Here is a 19,856-nt window from a genome sequence, read left to right as displayed (position 1 = left end):
AGCCTGAAGAACCTGAGCTCGCGATTCCTGAGGTGGTGATGCAACTCACTGACACCCCTCTTCCAAAGCAAAAGAATCCGTTCTCAAGCAAACAGAAGTTCAAGGCTGAAGATTTCTTTGCCGAGCACGTATTCTTCACTGATTATAATCCATATGATTCTGCTCGCATAAGGAAGAGGCGTTTCTGGACTGCCAGCCAAGCCAATTTCTATTCCTCAGTGCTCTTCAACAAAGACAAAGTCTTCAATCATGCACATATTCCTCATGTGGACATGGAGTCTCTGCCCGGCTTTGAGCCAGTCCTTAGTGTTCTTCACGACGCAGGACTTCTGAATTTCTGCATTGATATCTGTGACTGGAATGAAGAACTCATTCTTCAATTCTATGCAACTCTGCACATCACCGGAGACGCTGAAGACGTGAACTCATGGGTATTAGACTGGATGTCTGAAAATACTCACTACAAGGCACCAGCAACTGAATTGCTTCGTGCTCTACCACTCAGTCCTCCACGTGATGATGCTCGTTGTATCTACAACGAACCAGAACTTTCAAATCACTATATGCAAGTGCTGATGAAGGCTTTGAAGCCAAGGCAGGCCCCAAGAACCAAATTCCTCGTCAAGGAATTATTGTATGTGCCTCAAACTGTCTATCGAATTCTGACAAAGACAATGAGTCCTATCAAAGGCCACGACTCAAATGATGAAGAAGTCGTTGGCATCATGAAGAATATGCTTTTCAACATCATTCATGGCGTTCCCGTCAACTTCCATGATTTCTTCATGAGGACTCTGGCCAATATTGCTATCTCACCATTCTAGCTGAAGCCCTATGCTCCTTGGATTATGAGATTCATCAGAGCAAGATCTACACTGAATTACAAAGCTGACACTCTGAACCACGGTAGCTACTTGCCTCCCATTGAAGTCCTCAAACGGACAGTTTCATCAGCTGATGATAAAGGCAAGGCCGCTGCTGTGATCGATGAAGGCATTCGTCCATTGGATGGTCAATTTTGCAAGGCTGCATCTTACTCTACCAATGACGATTCTGCCACACATGACTCTGCCGCAAATACCTCAGCCAAGCAAAATCCTCAAGCCACAGCACCCAGGGTGATGACTGACCGTGAGTTACTCCTCAGTCTTCATCAGAAGGTTGATCTCATAACACAATAATGGGTAAAGCGTCAGTTTGGTGCACTTCTTCACAATATGACCTCATAACACAATGCAGTGAAGAAGAACCAATACTACCTTCATGACACCTTCAACCGCACCTGGGCTGTCCTCACTCATGTCTATAGCGCTGAAGAACTGAAGACTATGGGTCTCAAGGAAGAATTTGACTGGTCTGCACCTCCTCCGAAGAAATTCAAGAGGGTCAAAATTCCTCCACTGGTGGCCAGCTCTTATTCTTCATCGCGTGACACTGATGAGTATGAAGATTTGGACGACACTGCGGCAGGCCCTGCTACAACAAACAACCCCGACAACGCTGGCGCTCCTCCATCGACTTGAAATTCTTCAGGGGCGTTAGTCCTCAGTTTCAATCCTTTTGGTCATTTGATGACAAAGGGGGAGAAATCTGAGTTAGTCTTCAAGCGGGTCTATATTAAGGGCATTTTTAAGTTACAACTCTCGTTCTTCTGAAACTTTTATTTGGATCGAGTTGTAATCTTAAACCCGATGGTGCGCTGATACTTTTGTTGCATTATGCTTTGCATGCTTATTCCTCGTTAATGACATTGCACGCATGCTGAATCTCATCAGGCACCATCTTTCATCATGCATTTCAAATTGTTCATACTATATATCAAATGCGTGTATGAATTACAAGATATAGGGGGAGATCTCCATGATTCAACTCTTCAAATGTGCATTGCCTCAAAAGCAAATTCCTCACTATGCACATCTTCAGGGGGAGTTCTTCTATATCTTGTAATCAAATTCCTCAATATTAGTGTATACACTTCATATGTTTATCCCCGTTGAAAACTTAACCTATGTTGTCATCAATCACCAAAAAGGGGGAGATTGTAAGTGCATCTAGTGCCCCTTAGTGATTTTGGTGTATTGAAGACTTATAGGTTAAGGGACTAATGCGTTTGTGAGTGTACACAGGTCTATAAGTCTATGAGGAGTTTGATATTTACAGAGAAAGTCGACCCCTAAAAATGAAGTTCTTCAACTGAAGACTTTGATATTCTGAAGACTTTCTGAAGACTTTGAAAGTGAAGAAATTGGTGTGACCTTGAAGACTTGGTATTCATTTGTGGAACATGAAGCGTGAAGACTTTTGTTTTTGTAGTTTCATTTTCTCTTTCTTGAGTCATAGGAAACACCGTACTGTTAAAGGGGGTCGAGGAAATACTAAGGAAAAATTTCCAAGTGATGCTCAACTCAAAATCCTACACCTACCAATCCCTTCGAGTGAAGCCTTTGGAAATCTCATACAGTTCAGTCACTTTCTTCAGTGACAGAGACGAAGTTCTTCTGGTCGCTAATGAATTTGTTCTGACTAAGGAGTTAGGAATTCGTCAGTGCGAATTACCTACACAATGAGGAACATGATAGCCCTGAGGAATTTGAGAGTCAAATTTCTGACCGTTGCTGTGCTGCACGCCAGCTGTCCCAAAATATCTTATCCACCTAACGATCATATCATTGAGGGGAATTTATGTCTTATCATGTCGGGCTGCTCCCTAGGCTATAAAATAGCCGCCCCCTACAACCACTAGCTGGTTGGCTGCTCCGAGAGAACTTGACACTTGTCATTTGAGAGCAACCCATCCTCCGAGGACTTTGAGCGAAAATCATCAAGTGAGGAAAACCCAAAACCAAACCCCTACAAACCCAAAGTGATTGAGCATCACTGAAGAAATTAATCCTGCATGGATCCGACGCTTGTTACCTTTGAAGACTGTGCTTCTTCCAGACGGTTAGGCGTCAAGGTCTAGAGCATCCAAGAGGAATTGTGGATCGCCGAGTGACCAAGTCTGTGAAGGTTTGGATGTCGCATGAAGACTTACCACGAGTGATTGGACGAGATCTGTGTGATCTTAGTTCAAGGAGAATACAGTGAGGACTGGGTGTCCTGAGCTGCGTGCTCAGCGACTGGGTGTCCGGGACTGTGTGTCCTCGAGTTTAAATACTCAGCCGCTCCAACCAGACGTACAACTGAGACAACAGTTAGAACTGGTCTACCAAATCATTGTCTTCAGCAACCTAACTGGTTCTATTTCCTCAACCCTTTCATTTCCTCATTACTGTGTTGAGTGTTTGTTCATATCTGTGTTTGAAGACTTTGACTGAAGACTTTCTCAATTTCCTCAGTTCAATTTCTTCAGTCTGTATGTCTTCCTCTTGTGTTATCCTGTGATTACGCTTTCTGTACTCTGTGCTAGTATTCATTTCATCATGATGACCATGCTTGTATTCTGTTATGCTTACTTCTGAGTACTTATTCCGCTGCTAATAGTTCTTCGCTATGGAATTTCCTCACCGGCAAATTCCTCAGTGAAGAATTCATAAAAATCGCCTATTCACCACCCTCTAGTCGACATAACGCACTTTCATGTCTGTCCAGGACGCCGCCTATTCCATGATAACTATCATTCAAGCTGGGCATGCATCGCTTCAGGACACTGAGTTCTGCTACATGCCAACAACACTTCCTGGTCAGGAGGGTTACTACACTGTTCTTTACACTGACGCCAATCATGAGGAGCCGCGCCTTCGGACTACCACATAGATGCTGGAGGAAAGGGAACGTGAGGTCCATGCCCTCCGGATGGGGCTTTACAACACTTGAGCTAACCACTAGACCACTCTGACATGGCTCGCACCCGCCGTGCAGACTGGGTATCTTGATATGCGGGATTTGTACCTTGTACGGACTCGTCTGCTAGCCCATATGGACTATCCTGATGTTGGAGGCATTACACCTACACGTTGGTGTTGTTTGCCACCAGTCGTGGGACCAAGGCCTCATCCATGTCCTTATGGTCCACAATCCCCATGTGACCGGGAGTTCCCAGATCCTCATGTTCCACTTCCAGGCTACGGGGGTAATCTTTATGAAGACTACTATGGAGACACAGACAACTGAGCTAGATCGTGGCAGTAGTAGTATTATAATAGTTGTATTTCCACAATCCCGCGTGTCTTGTGGAACATGACTTAGTGTGTACCGAGTTCTAGAGGCGTAGATACATAATATATAGGAGCTTGGAATGCATCCAATGAGATGTATCGTCCTTTCACTGCAGTTGTACTTTAGCCTGGGCTTGTACTAAACTATGTATGGTGTGTATGACCGATGGTATATATATGGCGGTTTCTATATTACCATGTCGTACAGATGAACATCTCTACATGCCATGTCATCCATTACATTCTGCACTCCCATGTCAGAGTTTTGCCATCCTTGTCTAAACTGTTGCTTAGTTTTCCTAGGATGGTCAACACCCGAAGCACCCCTGCTGTCAAGGAGCAGGGTGAAGCCAGTGGGGTTAGGGATGGGAATCTTCCTCATCCACCTTCCTTGGCTGAAGTCATGTTGGAGGTAGAAAGGACAGAACGCGAGACCAACCGACTGCTGGAACGCATTGAGCAGAACACTGCACATCACCAAAGGAATGACTTGGTGCCTCTCAATGACTTCATCAAGTTGTACCCACCAACCGTCCATCATTCCATCGAGCCCCTCGATGCGGATGATTGGCTTCGTAGCATCACCCATAAGCTATGTTCTGCCCACGTAGCCGAAGCTGATAAGGTCACTTACGCTGCTTATCACCTTGAGGGCCCCGCCAACCTTTGGTGGGAAAACTATGAGGCTATGTGCCTAGCTAGCTAGGATACCACTTGGGCAGATTTCAGTGAGGCTTTTCGTGAGCACCACATCCCGGAAGGTCTTATGGATCGCAAGAGGGAGGAGGTTTGCAACTTCACCCAGGGCAAGCTGACCGTGGATGCCTATAGCCGAGAGTTTGGAAACCTAGCATGCTATGCTCCTGAAGAAGTGTCCACCAACGCCAAGAAGCAGGCGAGGTTCCGCAAGGGACTCAGCCCCGAGCTTTGCCATGATCTCCGTCTGCATGAGTGCACCTCTTTCCAGAAGCTAGTGAACAAGGCTATCACTACTAAGACAGGCTAGACTGACTATGAAGCTACACGCAAGCACTCCCGTGATACTGGTTCCTCATCCGGTTCTGGCTCTCAAAAGTGCCGGGTGTTGGTGCCAAACACAGCTCTGCCACCCAGATCCACTCCAAGGCCATCCTATGAGGCGTCTCGTCCAACCCAGCAGTATGCACATCCTACGGCCTATGGTGGATCAGCCGCCAATGCTGCTCCACACACCAACACCGTGACATGCTTCCAGTGCGGAGAGCCTGGTAACTACATGCGAGAGTGTCCCTAGGGCAACAACCCCAACCAGTCCATAAAGTCCGTTGGCTGTGGCAAGCCAGCGGGGAAGGTGTATTATGCCAAGCCAGCCACTAATGCACGTGGCCATGTGAACTTTGTCTCAGGTGAGGAGGCTCAGGATGATCTCAACGTCGTTCTTGGTACACTCCTCGTTAACTCCCATCTGACATCTGTTCTTTTTGATACTGGAGCATCTCATCCATTCATTTCTAAGAGCCATGTTCAATTGCACAACAACGCATTTTGTGACATGCGCACTTCCATGTTAATTCAAACCCCGGGATCAAAATGGCAAACTTCTAGAGTAAGCCATGGGAATGAAATTCATGTCGATAGACTCGTTTTCCTTGCATCTTTGATAGCTCTCAAGTCCTCAGACATAAATATCATCTTAGGTATGGACTGGATGACAGCCCATCATGCTAAAATTGATTGTTACTCTAGGACTATTGAACTTACACATCCATCGGGCAAGGTAGTCAATGTCTTGACCCGAATGTCTGAGCATTAGCTCTACTCTCTCAATGCCAGTCCTCTGCCAAACCTCGAAGATATTCCGGTTGCTGTAACTTTCCAGATGTTTTCCCAGAAGAACTGCCAGGTGTTCCACCTGCCAGGGATGTCGATTTCGTGATAGATCTTGTACTAGGAACTGTCCCAGTCCTAGGAGACCTTACAAGATGGCACCCATAGAATTAGCTGAGCTTAAGAAACAACTCGATGAGTCCTTGAAAAAGGGTTTCATCTGTCCTATTTCTTCTCCATGGGCTTGTCCCGTCCTCTTCGTCAAGAAGAATTGTGGTACGGATCGGATGGTTGTAGATTATCGACCCGTCAATTTGGCCACCATAAAGAACGAGTATCCGCTCCCCAGGATCAACGATCTGTATGACCAGCTCGCAGGATCCTCAGTCTTTTCCAAAATGGATTTGAGGTTGGGCTACCATCAAATCAAAATCAAGAACACGGACATTCCCAAAGCGGCCTTTGTTACTCGTTATGGCCAATACGAGTACACCGTCATGTCCTTCGGTTTAACCAATGCCCCAGCCACCTTCTCTCGGTTAATGAACTCGATATTCATGGAGTACTTGGATAAATTCGTCGTGGTTTACCTCAATGATATACTCATCTACTCCAAGAATGAGGAATAACATGCTGAGCATCTAAGGCTGGTATTGACGAAACTTTGAGAGCATCGCCTTTATGCCAAATTCTCTATATGTGAATTCTGGTTACCAGAAGTGACCTACCTAGGCCATGTAATATCTGGTAAAGGTATTGCTATCAATCCCGAGCGAGTTCAGGCCATTCTTAATTGGACTCGACCTAAAACGGTGAAGCAAGTTTGGAGTTTCCTTGGCTTAGCGAGCTACTGTCGTCACTTCATCGAGAACTCCTCCAAGGTTGCTAAACGTCTAACTGAACTCCTCAAGAAAGATAAAAAGTTCGAGTGGACCCCACAATGCGAGTACAGTTTTCAGGATTTGAAAAGACTCCTGACATATGCTCCCGTACTGGTACCACCAGATTTTTCCAAGGACTTTGTTATCTATTGCAATGCCTCGCGACAAGGATTAGGTTGCATACTCATGCAAGATCTTCATGTAATTGCCTATGCTTCACGGCAGTTGCATCCACATGAGGAAAACTATCCCACCCATGATCTAGAGCTTACATTTGTAGCCCATGCACTCAAAACTTGGCGACATTACCTTCTTGGTAATCGTTGTGAAATCTTCACCGATCACCAAAGTCTGAAATACATCTTCACCCAACCGGATTTGAATCTCAGGCAAAGATGTTTTGTCGAGTTGATCATGGATTATGACTTAGGAATAACTTACAGCCCGACAAAAGCCAATGTCATGTATGATGCACTAAGGCGTAAATCTTATTATAACAACCTGATGTTACAACAAATTCAACCACTTATCCATGATGAATTTTGGAAGCTTAACCTTCACATTGTTCCTCAAGGATTCATATCTACCTTGGTGGCGAAACCTACCCTTACGGATCAGATCATCAAAGCTCAGAAGGTAGATCTGGGAATCTCCTGTATCAAGAGAAACATCAAGAAAGGAGTTGCAGATTGTTTCTCCGTGGATGATCAAGGTGTCATGTATTTTGGAAATCGCTTAGTGGTTCCCAAGGTACGAAACTTGAGGCGATTGATCCTTAAGGAAGCTCATGAATCTCCTATCACAATTCCTCACGGTAGTACTAAGATGTATCAGGACCTACACCAGAGATTCTGGTGGACTAGGATGAAGAGAGAAATTGCTCAATACGTTGCTAGTTGCGATGTTTGTCGTCGCGTTAAAGCAGAGCATCAACGGACGGCCTGCTGGCACCCTTCAACCCTTAGCTATTCCTGAATGGAAATGTGATAAAATTGGTATGGATTTCATCATCAGATTTACCAGGACCAAGAGAGGGAATAATGCTATCTTCATTGTCATCGGTCGTCTTTCCAAATTAGCCTATTTCCTGCCTATTCGAGAGAGTATAACCGCTAGCCAGCTAGCAGATTTGTATATGTCTTGAATAGTGTCTCTTCATTGTGTTCCATTGGAGATTAACTCAGACCGTGGAAGTCTCTTCACCTCTCGATTCTAGGAAATTTCCCAAAATGCTATGGGGACTCGTGTCTCCTTTAGCACCACCTTCCACCCTCAATCAAGTGGTCAAGTAGAACGCGTCAATCAAATTCTGGAAGATAGGCTCCGAGCTTCTGTTATCTCATTCGGAATGGATTGGGAGAAATGCCTTCCATTTGCCGAATTTTCTTAAAACAAGAGCTATCAATCTAGCTTGGGCAAAGCTCCTTTTGAAGTTCTCTATGGACGAAGGTGTCGAACGCCTCTTAACTGGTTAGAAACCGGGGAAAGACAATTCTTTGTTCCGGATATGATCCAGGAAGCAGGAGAGAACAAATCGCATTAGTCGTGAAAAGTTGAAAACAACCCAATCTCGTCAAAAAAGAGCCAATATGATCATAAACATAAGGCCATGACTTATGAAGTCGGCGAGAAGGCTTACCTTCGGGTTATTCCTATGAAGGGAACCCATCGATTCGGTATCAAGGGTAAATTGGCTCCTTGCTACATTGGTCCCTTTCGCATTCTTGCCAAACGACGAGAAGTTGCCTACCAATTGGAACTACCTGCGCATCTTTCTAGAGTTCATGATGTCTTCCACGTTTCTCAACTCAGGCGTTGCTTCTCGGATCCTATCCGGGGAGTGGACCACGAAATGCTTGATCTCCAAGATAATCTCACATATCAGGAATATCCCGTTAGTATCCCTGATCAAGCCGAGCATACCAGTCGACGCCATAATATCAAGTTTCTCAAGGTTCAATGGTCACACCATTCTGAGAAAGAAGCTACTTGGGAAAAGGAGGACCGTCTTCGACTTGAGTATCCCACCTTCTTCCCGATGGACCCTAAATCTCGAGACAAGATTTTTCTGAGTGGGTGTGAGTTGTCACAACCCTAGTCAGTGCATGCATTAGAGTGATTGCATCATGTTTAAATTTATCAAAAAATTGAAATGGGTATGACAGAAACTCCGGCACCACTTAATCCAACTAGGGTTACTAAAATACTTCTTCAATGAACCTGAAATGCCCTTCAAAAATGTTCATCATCTTTGCCTTGGTCTAGAACCTATGCCAAAAATGGTTCACATTTTTGTAGGTCAACTAGGATCACAGAAATAAATCATATTTTATTTGCATTTGGGCATCCAAATTATATAAATTATTCTAGATGCCCAAATAATCATGAAATGAACTGTTGGCTGTTGGAAATATTCCAAATAGTGCCTCCAAGCAGTTTCATGATTTTTGAAAATGTTTTAGTATTTTTAATAAATCCCAACAGTTACAGAATAAAAGAAAATAGAAAGAAAAGGGAAAGAGTGACTTACCTGGCAACTTACCTGGCAGCCTAATGGCCGGCCCAACACTGTGATGGCCCGTGCCAACCACCTCCTTCTTCCCGCCAGGTAGGCAGGAAGGTGAGCGCCCGCACGCACCGAGCTCGCCACGCCTCCACCTGCTTGCCGTCGAGCCGTTTCGACGCGTGGATGACCTCGTGCTTGTTGCCCCGACCTCGCTGACACCTCATTTTCCCCTGCTCCTCTCCCTCGCTCTCCCCGCCATGGCCGCCGCACCCGCACCCACGCTGCCGACGTAACCGCTGCCATCGTTGCTCCCTCGTCGCCCCGCCGTGTCCAGGAGCTTCGCCATTGTCCACTTCCTTGAGCAGACCGAGCCCCAAGCACTCGCTCGCCCCGGAGTCACCGCATCGAGCTTGCTCCGCTCCGCCATGGCCAGAGATCCCGTTCACCGCCCCGACCGCTCCAGCTCCTCCCCGACCCTGCTGACCCTTATGTCATGACTGATGTGAGCTTCCGCTCCTCCTCCCCCTCTCCATTCTTGTTGCCGTGCACTGCATGCACTGCACCAAGCTCACCCGCATGCGCCACCGCCTGAGCTCGCCGCCGACGTGGCTCCAGCCATGCAACGGTTACACTCACTTGTCCACTGGGCTCACTGCACCGCGTAGAGCACATAGGTGCTAACCTCACGCCTGCATGCTCACCGTAGCGACGATCTCAAGCTCGCCCGAGCTCCGACAGTCGCCAAACTCATCGCCGACGTCATTTCCAGCATTCCCGAGCCCAACCACCACCACCACTCGACGTGGCTTGATCCCAGCTGCAAGTAGATGGGCTCCACCGCTCGTTTTGTCGTGGGAGCGCGACACCTGCGCCCTCCGCCGCATCTGGTCATCACCGGCGGCTAAACGCCAGCGATTTGACTCAGTTTGACCAGGGATTTGACCCCCCCTGGGTCGCTGACATGTGGGCCCCGCCCCTAGTCAAACCTAGATTAGCAACTAACCGAATTCTAATTAGTTAGTTAACTAACTGAGTCACTGACCACTGGGCCCCACTGGTCAGGTTTGACCTGGACCGCCCTGTTGACCTGCTGACACAGTGCTGACGCAATGCTGACGCAGTAAAGACTTTTCTGGATTTAAACTTATTCAAAAAATTCCAGAAATTAGTATAAACTTCAAAAAAAAATATAAATTAATCTGTAACTCCAAATGAAAAGATTTATATATGAAAAATGATCCAAGAAATCCAATCTATCCATCTGTCCTGGTTTCATGCATGTTTAAACAACTTAACCTTGGTGTTTAGATCAAAACATGATAAAGCACCAATTGAATTCGTAGTTTGAGTTTGAATTTGAACCTTTGGTTCATAATGACCCAAACCCATTTGTTTGTAGTTGCATTATCCCAACACACTCATTTTGCCATGTCATATGCAAGCATCATATTACTGCATATCGACATGTATTGATTGTGTTACCGGTGTGTTCTCTGCGGTAGGTTCTGCTCCTGAGGATATCCTTGAGTATCAAACAGAGGGACAATACCCCTTGCTACGTCTTGAGCTTGCGTTGGTTTTCCTCGAAGAGGAGAGGGTGATGCAGCAAAGTGTAGCGTAAGTATTTCCCTTAGTTTTGAGAACCAAGGTATCAATCCAGTAGGAGGCTCCTCAAAAGTCCCACGCACCTGCATAAACAAAGCGAGAACTCGCAACCAACGCAATAAAGGGGTTGTCAATCCCTTCACGGCCACTTGCGAAAGTGAGATCTAATAAAGATAGTATGATTAGATAAATATATTTTTGGTATTTTATAATATAGATGCGAAAAGTAAAGATGCAAATAAAGTAGATGGAAAGCAAATATGATAAGAGATAGACCCGGGGGCCATAGGTTTCACTAGAGGCTTCTCTCAAGATAGCATAAGTATTACGGTGGGTGAACAAATTACTGTCGAGCAATTGATAGAAAAGCGCATAGTTATGAGATTATCTAGGCATGATCATGTATATAGGCATCATGTCCATAACAAGTAGACCGACTCCTGCCTGCATCTACTACTATTACTCCACACATCGACCGCTATCCAGCATGCATCTAGAGTATTAAGTTCATAAGAACGGAGTAACGCATTAAGCAAGATGACATGATGTAGAGGGATAAACACATGCAATATGATATAAACCCCATCTTGTTATCCTCGATGGCAACAATACAATACGTGTCCTGCAACCCTTTCTGTCACTGGGTAAGAACACCGCAAGATTGAACCCAAAGCTAAGCACTTCTCCCATGGCAAGAAAGACCAATCTAGCAGGCCAAACCAAACTGATAATTCGAAGAGACTTGCAAAGATAACTAAATCATACATAAAAGAATTCAGAGAAGATTCAAATATTATTCATAGATAAACTTGATCATAAACCCACAATTCATCGGATCTCGACAAACACACCGCAAAAATAGTTTACATCGAATAGATCTCCACAGGAGAGGGGGAGAACATTGTATTGAGATCCAAAAGGAGAGAAGAAGCCATCTAGCTAATAACTATGGGCTCGTAGGTCTGTGGTAAACTACTCACAACTCATCGGAGGGGCAAGGATGTTGATGTAGAGGCCCTCCATGGTTGCTTCCACCTCCGGCAGAGTGCCGGCAAGGGCTCCAAGATGGGATCTCACAGATATAGAAGGTTACAACGGTGGAAATTGTGTTTCGTGGTGCTCCTCGATGTTTTCAGGGTACGTAGGCATATATAGGAGGAAGAAGTACATCGGTGGCCACCCGAGGGGCCCACGAGACAGGGGGGCGCGCCCTATAGGGGGGGGGGCCCTCCTATCTCGTGGGGCCCTCAGAGGCTTCTTGACTTGCACTCCAAGCTCTCCGGATCAGATTTGTTCCAAAAATAACGCTCCTGAAGTTTCATTCCGTTTGGACTCCGTTTGATATTCCTTTTCTTCGAAATATTGAAATAGGCAAAAAAAACAGCAATATGGGATGGGCCTCCGGTTAGTAGGTTAGTCCCAAAAATGATATAAATGTGTAAAATAAAGCCCATAAACATCCAAAAGGGGTAATATAATAACATGGAACAATAAAAAATTATAGATACGTTGGACACGTATCAAGCATCCCCAAGCTTAATTCATGCTCGTCCTCGAGTAGGTAAATGATAAAAAAAGAAATTTTTGATGTGGAATGCTACCTAGCATAATTCATAATGTAATTTCCTTTGTTGTGGCATGAATGTTCAGATCCAAATGAATACAAAATAAAAGTTCATATTGATATAAGAAATAGTAATACTTGAAGCATACTAATCAAAGTAATCATGTCTTCTCAAAATAACATGGCTAAAGAAAGTTATCCATACAAAATCATATAGTCTGGCTATGCTCTATCTTCATCACACAAAGTATTTAATCATGCACAACCCCGATGACAAGCCAAGCAATTGTTTCATACTTTAATAATCTCAAACTTTTTCATCTTTCATGCAATACATGAGCGTGAGCCATGGACATAGCACTATATGTGGAATAGAATGGTGGTTGTGGAGAAGACAAAAAGGAGAAGATAGTCTCACATCAACTAGGCATATCAACGGGCTATGGAAATTCCCATTAATAGATATCAATGTGAGTGAGTAGGGATTGCCATGCAACGAATGCACTAGAGCTATAAATATATGAAAGCTCAATAAAAGAAACTAAGTGGGGTGCATCCAACTTGCTCGCTCACGAAGACCTATGGAACTTTGAGGAAGCCCATCATTGGAACATACAAGCCAAGTTCTATAATGAATAATTCCCTCTAGTATATGAAAGTGACAACATATGAGACTCTCTATCATGAAGATCATGGTGCTATTTTGAAGCACAAGTGTGGAAAAAGAGATAGTAGCATTGTCCCTTTTCTCTTTTGCTCTCATTTTATTTTTTTCTTTCTCCTTTTTTTTCTTTGGCCTTCTTTTTTTTCTTTTGGCCTTTCTTTTTCCCCATTTTTTTTCTTTTTGTAAAGTACGAAGTCTCATCCCGACTTGTGGGGGAATCATAGTCTTCATCATCCTTTCCTCACTAGGACAATGCTCTAATAATGAAGATCATCACACTTTTATGGATTTACAACTCAAAGCTAGAACAAGATATGACTCTATATGAATGCCTTCGGCGGTGTACCAGGATATGCAATGAATCAAGAGCGACATGTATGAAAATTATGAAGGTGGCGTTTCCACAAATACAATGTCAACTACATGATCATGCCAAAAGCAATATGACAAAAAGTAATGTGTGTCATATGAACGGAATGGTGGAAAATTGCATGGCAATATATCTCGGAATGGCTATGGAAATGCCATAATAGGTAGGTATGGTGGCTGTTTTGAGGAAGGTAAATGGTGGGTGTATGGTACCGGCGAAAGTTGCACGGTACAAGAGAGGCTAGCAATGGTGGAAGGGTGAAAGAGTGCGTATAATCCATGGACTCAACATTAATCAAAAGAACTCATATACTTGTTGCAAAAATTTAGAAGTCAGCAAAAACCAAAGTACTGCGTGCATGCTCCTAGGGGGATAGATTGGTAGGAAAAGACCATCATTCGTCCCCGACCGCCACTCATAAGGAAGACAATCAATAAATAAAATTGTGCTCCAACTTCATCACAAAGCGGCTCACCGTACGTGCATGCTACAGGAATCACAAACTTCAACACAAGCATTCTTTAAATTCATAATCACCCAACTAGCATGACTTTAATATCACTACCTCCATATCTCAAAACAATTATCAAGCATCAAATTTATCATATCATCCAATTCACTTTCTATGATAGTTTTTATTATACCCAACTTGGATGCTCATCATTCTAGGACCAACTTTATGATCATAGCAAATACCATGCTGTTCTAAAAGACTCTCAAAATGATATAAGTGAAGCATAAGAGACTAGCTATTTCTTCAAAATTAAGACACCACCGTGCTCTAAAAGATATAAGTGAAGCACTAGAGCAAAAACTATCAAGCTCAAAAGATATAAGTGAAGCACATAGAGTATTCTAGCAAATTCTAATCAAATAGGATTCTAACAAAAGGTGTGCACAACAAGTATGATTGTGGTAAACTAAAAAGTAAAGACTAATATAATACACGACGCTCCAAGGAAAACACATATCATGTGGCGAATAAAAATATAGCTCCAAGTAAAGTTATTAATGAACGAAGACGAAAGAGGGGATGCCTTCCCGGGGCATCCCCAAGCTTAGGATTTTGGCTATTCTTGAATATCTTGGGGTGCCATGGGCATCCCCAAGCTTAGGCTCTTGCCACCATTTATTCCATAGTCCAAGCTTTACCCAAAACTTGAAAACTTCACAACACAAAACTCAACAGGAAATCTTATAAGCTCCGTTAGTGAAAGAAAACAAAACCACCACATAAGGTACTGCAATGAACTCATTATTTATTTATATTGGTGTTAAAACTACTGTATTCCAACTTCTTTATGGTTTATAAACTAATTTACTAGCCATAGATGCATTGAAATAAGCAAACAACACACGAAAAACAGAATCTGTCAAAAACAGAACAGTCTGTAGCAATCTGTAACTAACACAAACTTCGGGAACTGTAAAAATCCTACCAAAATAGGAAGTCCTGTAAAATTTGTTTATTGAACAGAAGAAAAAGGAATCAACACAAAAGCACGTTCCTGTGATTTAATAAAATTATATTCGTCCGTGCAAAGTTTCCGTTTTTCAGCAGAATCAAATCAACTATCATCATAGGTTATCCTATAGGTTCTACTTGGAACAAACACTAATTAAAAGATAAAAACACATATATCCAGAAGGTAGATGCAAGATTTATTACTAAATAGGAACAAAAAATTACAAAAAAAAATTGGATTGCCTCCCAACTAGCGCTATCGTTTAACGGCCCTAGCTAGGCATAAAAACAAAGATAGATCTAACGAGTGCCATGTTTGGCACTAAATTCATAAGTAGCACACATGATAGATTCATAAGGTAATTTGCCTTTCTTTCTTGGAAAGTGCTCCATGCCTTTCTTTAATGGAAATTGGAATCTAATGTTCCCTTCCTTCATATCAATAATCGCACCAACTGTTCTAAGGAAAGGTCTACCAAGAATAATAGGGCAAGAAAGATTGCAATCTATATCAGGAATGATAAAATCTACGGGCACCAAATTTCTATTTGCAATGATAAGAACATCATTGATCCTTCCCATAGGCTTTTTAATGGTGGAATCCGCAATGTGCAAATTTAAAGAGCAATCATCAAGATCATGGAAACCTAGAATATCACATAGGGTTTTCGGAATCGTGGAAACACTAGCACCCAAATCACACAAAGCAAAACACTCATAATCTTTAATTCTAATCTTTATAGTAGGTTCCCACTCATCATTAAGTTTTCTAGGTATAGAAACTTCCAAATTAAGTTTTTCATCATAAGATTGCATCAAGGCATCAACAATATGTTTGGTAAAAGCTTTATTTTGACTATAAGCGTGATGAGAATTAACAACGGATTGCAACAAGGAAATACAACCTTTTAAAGAGAAATTATCATAATCAAATTCCTTGAAATCCGAGAAAGTAAGTTCAATATTATTAGAAGTAGAGGATTCTCCAATCTCACTTTTACCAATTTTTGCATCAAGATCTAAAGACTCCGAATTTTTGGGACGCCTTCTAGGCAAAGTTGATTCATCATCACTCCCATAATCATCAAAATTCATACTGCAAAAGATAGATCTAATCGGAGACGCATCAATAACTTTAAGATCCTCATCATTATTTTCATGGAGACTAGAGGAACACACTTTTACAAAGCTTTCTTTTTTGGCACGCAATCTAGCGGTTCTTTCCTTGCACTCGTCAATGGAAATTCTCATTACTTTGAGAGACTAATGGATATCATGCTTAGGAGAAGAAGATCCAAGTTTAAGAGAATTAACATCAAGCAAAAGTCTATCAACGTTCCTAGCAAAATCAATAACTTTGAGCAATTTTTCTTCAAGCAAAGCATTAAAATTCTTTTGAGAAATCATAAACTCTTTCACACTATTCTCAAAATCAGAGGGCAACTTATTAAAATTACCATAAGAATTATTGTAGGAATTTCCATAATTATTAGAGGGATTACTAGGGAACGGTCTAGCATTAACATTTCCTCTATAAGCATTGTTTCCAAAACTAGTCCTACCAACAAAATTCACATCCATAGATTCATTATTATTCCTAATCATGGAAGACAAAGGCATATCATTGGGATCAAGAGGAGTATTTTTAGTAGCAAACATCTTCATAAGTTCATCCATCTTTCGACTCAAAACATTGATTTCTTCTATAGCATGCACTTTTTTACTAGAAGATCTTTCGGTGTGCCATTGAGAATAATTAGCCATAATATGATCAAGCAATTTTGTAGCATCTCCTAACGTAATTTCCATAAACGTGCCTCCCCCGGCCGAATCTAAGAGATTTCTAGAAGCAAAATTCAAACCGGCATAAAAATTTTGTATGATCATCCATAAATTCAAACCATGAGTAGGGCAATTGTGAAGCATCAATTTCATTCTTTCCCAAGATTGGGCAACATGCTCATGATCAAGTTGTTTAAAATTCATAATATCGTTCCTAAGAGTGATGATCTTAGCGGGAGGAAAATACTTAGAGATAAAAGCATCTTTGCACTTGTTCCAAGAATCAATACTATTTTTAGGCAAAGACAAAAACCAAACTTTAGCACGATCTCTAAGTGAAAACGGAAATAACAACTTCAATTTGACAATATCATTATCCGTATCTTTCTTCTTTTGCATATCACACAAATCAACAAAATTGTTTAGATGAGTAGTGGCATCTTCACTAGGAAGGCCGGCAAATTGATCTTTCATAACAAGATTCAGCAAAGCGGTATTGATTTCACAAGACTAAACATCATTAAGAGGAGCAATCAGAGTACTAAGGAAATTATTATTATTGGTATTCTAGAAGTCACACAACTTGGTATTATCTTGTGCCATGGCAACAAGTAATCCAACACACAAGCAAACAGAAAAACGGCAAGCAAAAAGAGAGGAGATTGGGAAAGAGAGGGTGAATAAAACGGCAAGGGTGACGTGGGGGAGAGGAAAATGAGAGGCAAATGGAAAATAATGTAAATGCAATGGAGATGGGTTTGTGATGGGTACTTGGTATGTCTTGACTTGAGCGAAGACCTCCCCGGCAACGGCGCCAGAAATCCTTCTTGCTACGTCTTGAGCTTGCGTTGGTTTTCCTCGAATAGGAGAGGGTGATGCAGCAAAGTGTAGCGTAAGTATTTCCCTTAGTTTTGAGAACCAAGGTATCAATCCAGTAGGAGGCTCCTCAAAAGTCCCATGCACCTACACAAACAAACTGAGAACTCGCAACCAACGCAATAAAGGGGTTGTCAATCCCTTCACGGCCACTTGCGAAAGTGAGATCTAATAAAGATAGCATGATAAGATAAATATATTTTTGGTATTTTATAATATAGATGCGAAAAGTAAAGATGCAAATAAAGTAGATGGAAAGCAAATATGATAAGAGATAGACCCGGGGGCCATAGGTTTCACTAGAGGCTTCTCTCAAGATAGCATAAGTATTACGGTGGGTGAACAAATTACTGTCGAGCAATTGATAGAAAAGTGCATAGTTATGAGATTATCTAGGCATGATCATGTATATAGGCATCACGTCCATAACAAGTAGACCGACTCCTGCCTGCATCTACTACTATTACTCCACACATCGACCGCTATCCAGCATGCATCTAGAGTATTAAGTTCATAAGAACGGAGTAACGCATTAAGCGAGATGACATGATGTAGAGGGATAAACACATGCAATATGATATAAACCCCATCTTGTTATCCTCGATGGGAATAATACAATACATGTCTTGCAACCCTTTCTGTCACTGGGTAAGAACACCGCAAGATTGAACCCAAAGCTAAGCACTTCTCCCATGGCAAGAAAGACCAATCTAGTAGGCCAAACCAAACTGATAATTTGAAGAGACTTGCAAAGATAACTCAATCATACATAAAAGAATTCATAGAAGATTCAAATATTATTCATAGATAAACTTGATCATAAACCGACAATTCATCGGATCTCAACAAACACATCGCAAAAAGAGTTTACATCGAATATATCTCCACAAGAGAGGGGGAGAACATTGTATTGAGATCCAAAAATAGAGAAGAAGCCCTCTAGCTAATAACTATGGACCCGTAGGTCTGTGGTAAACTACTCACAACTCATCGGAGGGGCAAGGATGTTGGTGTAGAGGCCCTCCATGGTTGCTTCCCCCTCTGGCAGAGTGCCGGCAAGGGCTCCAAGTTGGGATCTCACGGATACAGAAGGTTATGGCGGTGGAAATTGTGTTTCATGGTGCTCCTGGATGTTTTCAGGGTACGTAGGTATATATAGGAGGAAGAAGTACGTTGGTGGCCGCCCGAGGGGCCCACAAGACTGGGGGGCGCACCCTACAGGGGGGCACCCTCCTATCTTGTGGGGCCCTCGTAGGCTTCTTGACTTGCACTCCAAGCTCTCTGGATCAGATTTGTTCCAAAAATAACGCTCCCGAAGGTTTCATTTCGTTTGGACTCCGTTTGATATTCCTTTTCTTCGAAATACCGAAATAGGCAAAAAAAACAACATTATGGGCTGGGCCTCCGGTTAGTAGGTTAGTCCCAAAAATGATATAAATGTGTAAAATAAAGCCCATAAACATCCAAAAGGGGTAATATAATAACATGAAACTATAAAAAATTATAGATATGTTGGAAAAGTATCACCCCTCGACCACTCTGTCAGGCAAGCAACCACCATTTGATCATATCGATAATATCCCATGTTCTCGCTCTTGCTCTCTTTTACTTCATTTAAGGCAATAACGTTTCGAACTACTGTGTGCTGTGGTAGTTGAACCCTTATCCTCTGCATGACCTGTCATTGCCACAGTAACTAGATGAAACCCACTAGCATGTGTAGGAGTCGATTGAGCCATGTTTGGGTTTCCCACTATGCTATGCCTGCTATGCTTAGAGTCGTGTCAGGTCTGGTTCATCTGGGTGATGGGCTAGAGTGAAATGATTATGTCAGTGATGAAAGTGAAGTGATGAACATAATTTTGTAAAGGTATCGATGAGAGGCCATGTAGGAGTACATGATGGGCTGTTTCATTGGAACCGTCCCTAAGAACTGAGATCTATTTAAGATCAGCTACTACCACGCGTTGGGCCCGAAACCAATGGACCCTCTCGACTTATTAATCGCTCTTGTCCTCTTTCCATGATTTGCAAGTAGTTTCTGGTGTTTGTAGTATACTGGAGGCCGTGCGCAGCGCTGACCCTCGGAGTGGGTTGTGATGCGGTAGGTATGTGGCATGGTGTACCGAGGCGCCCATTTGTGTCTCGGGAACCCTATACACATCGTTCGGGGCCGTATG

The sequence above is a fragment of the Triticum aestivum genome, chromosome 2B, assembly GCF_018294505.1.
Source record: "Triticum aestivum cultivar Chinese Spring chromosome 2B, IWGSC CS RefSeq v2.1, whole genome shotgun sequence".
Lineage (NCBI taxonomy): Eukaryota > Viridiplantae > Streptophyta > Magnoliopsida > Poales > Poaceae > Triticum > Triticum aestivum.
Note: the sequence above shows the minus strand (reverse complement) of the source record.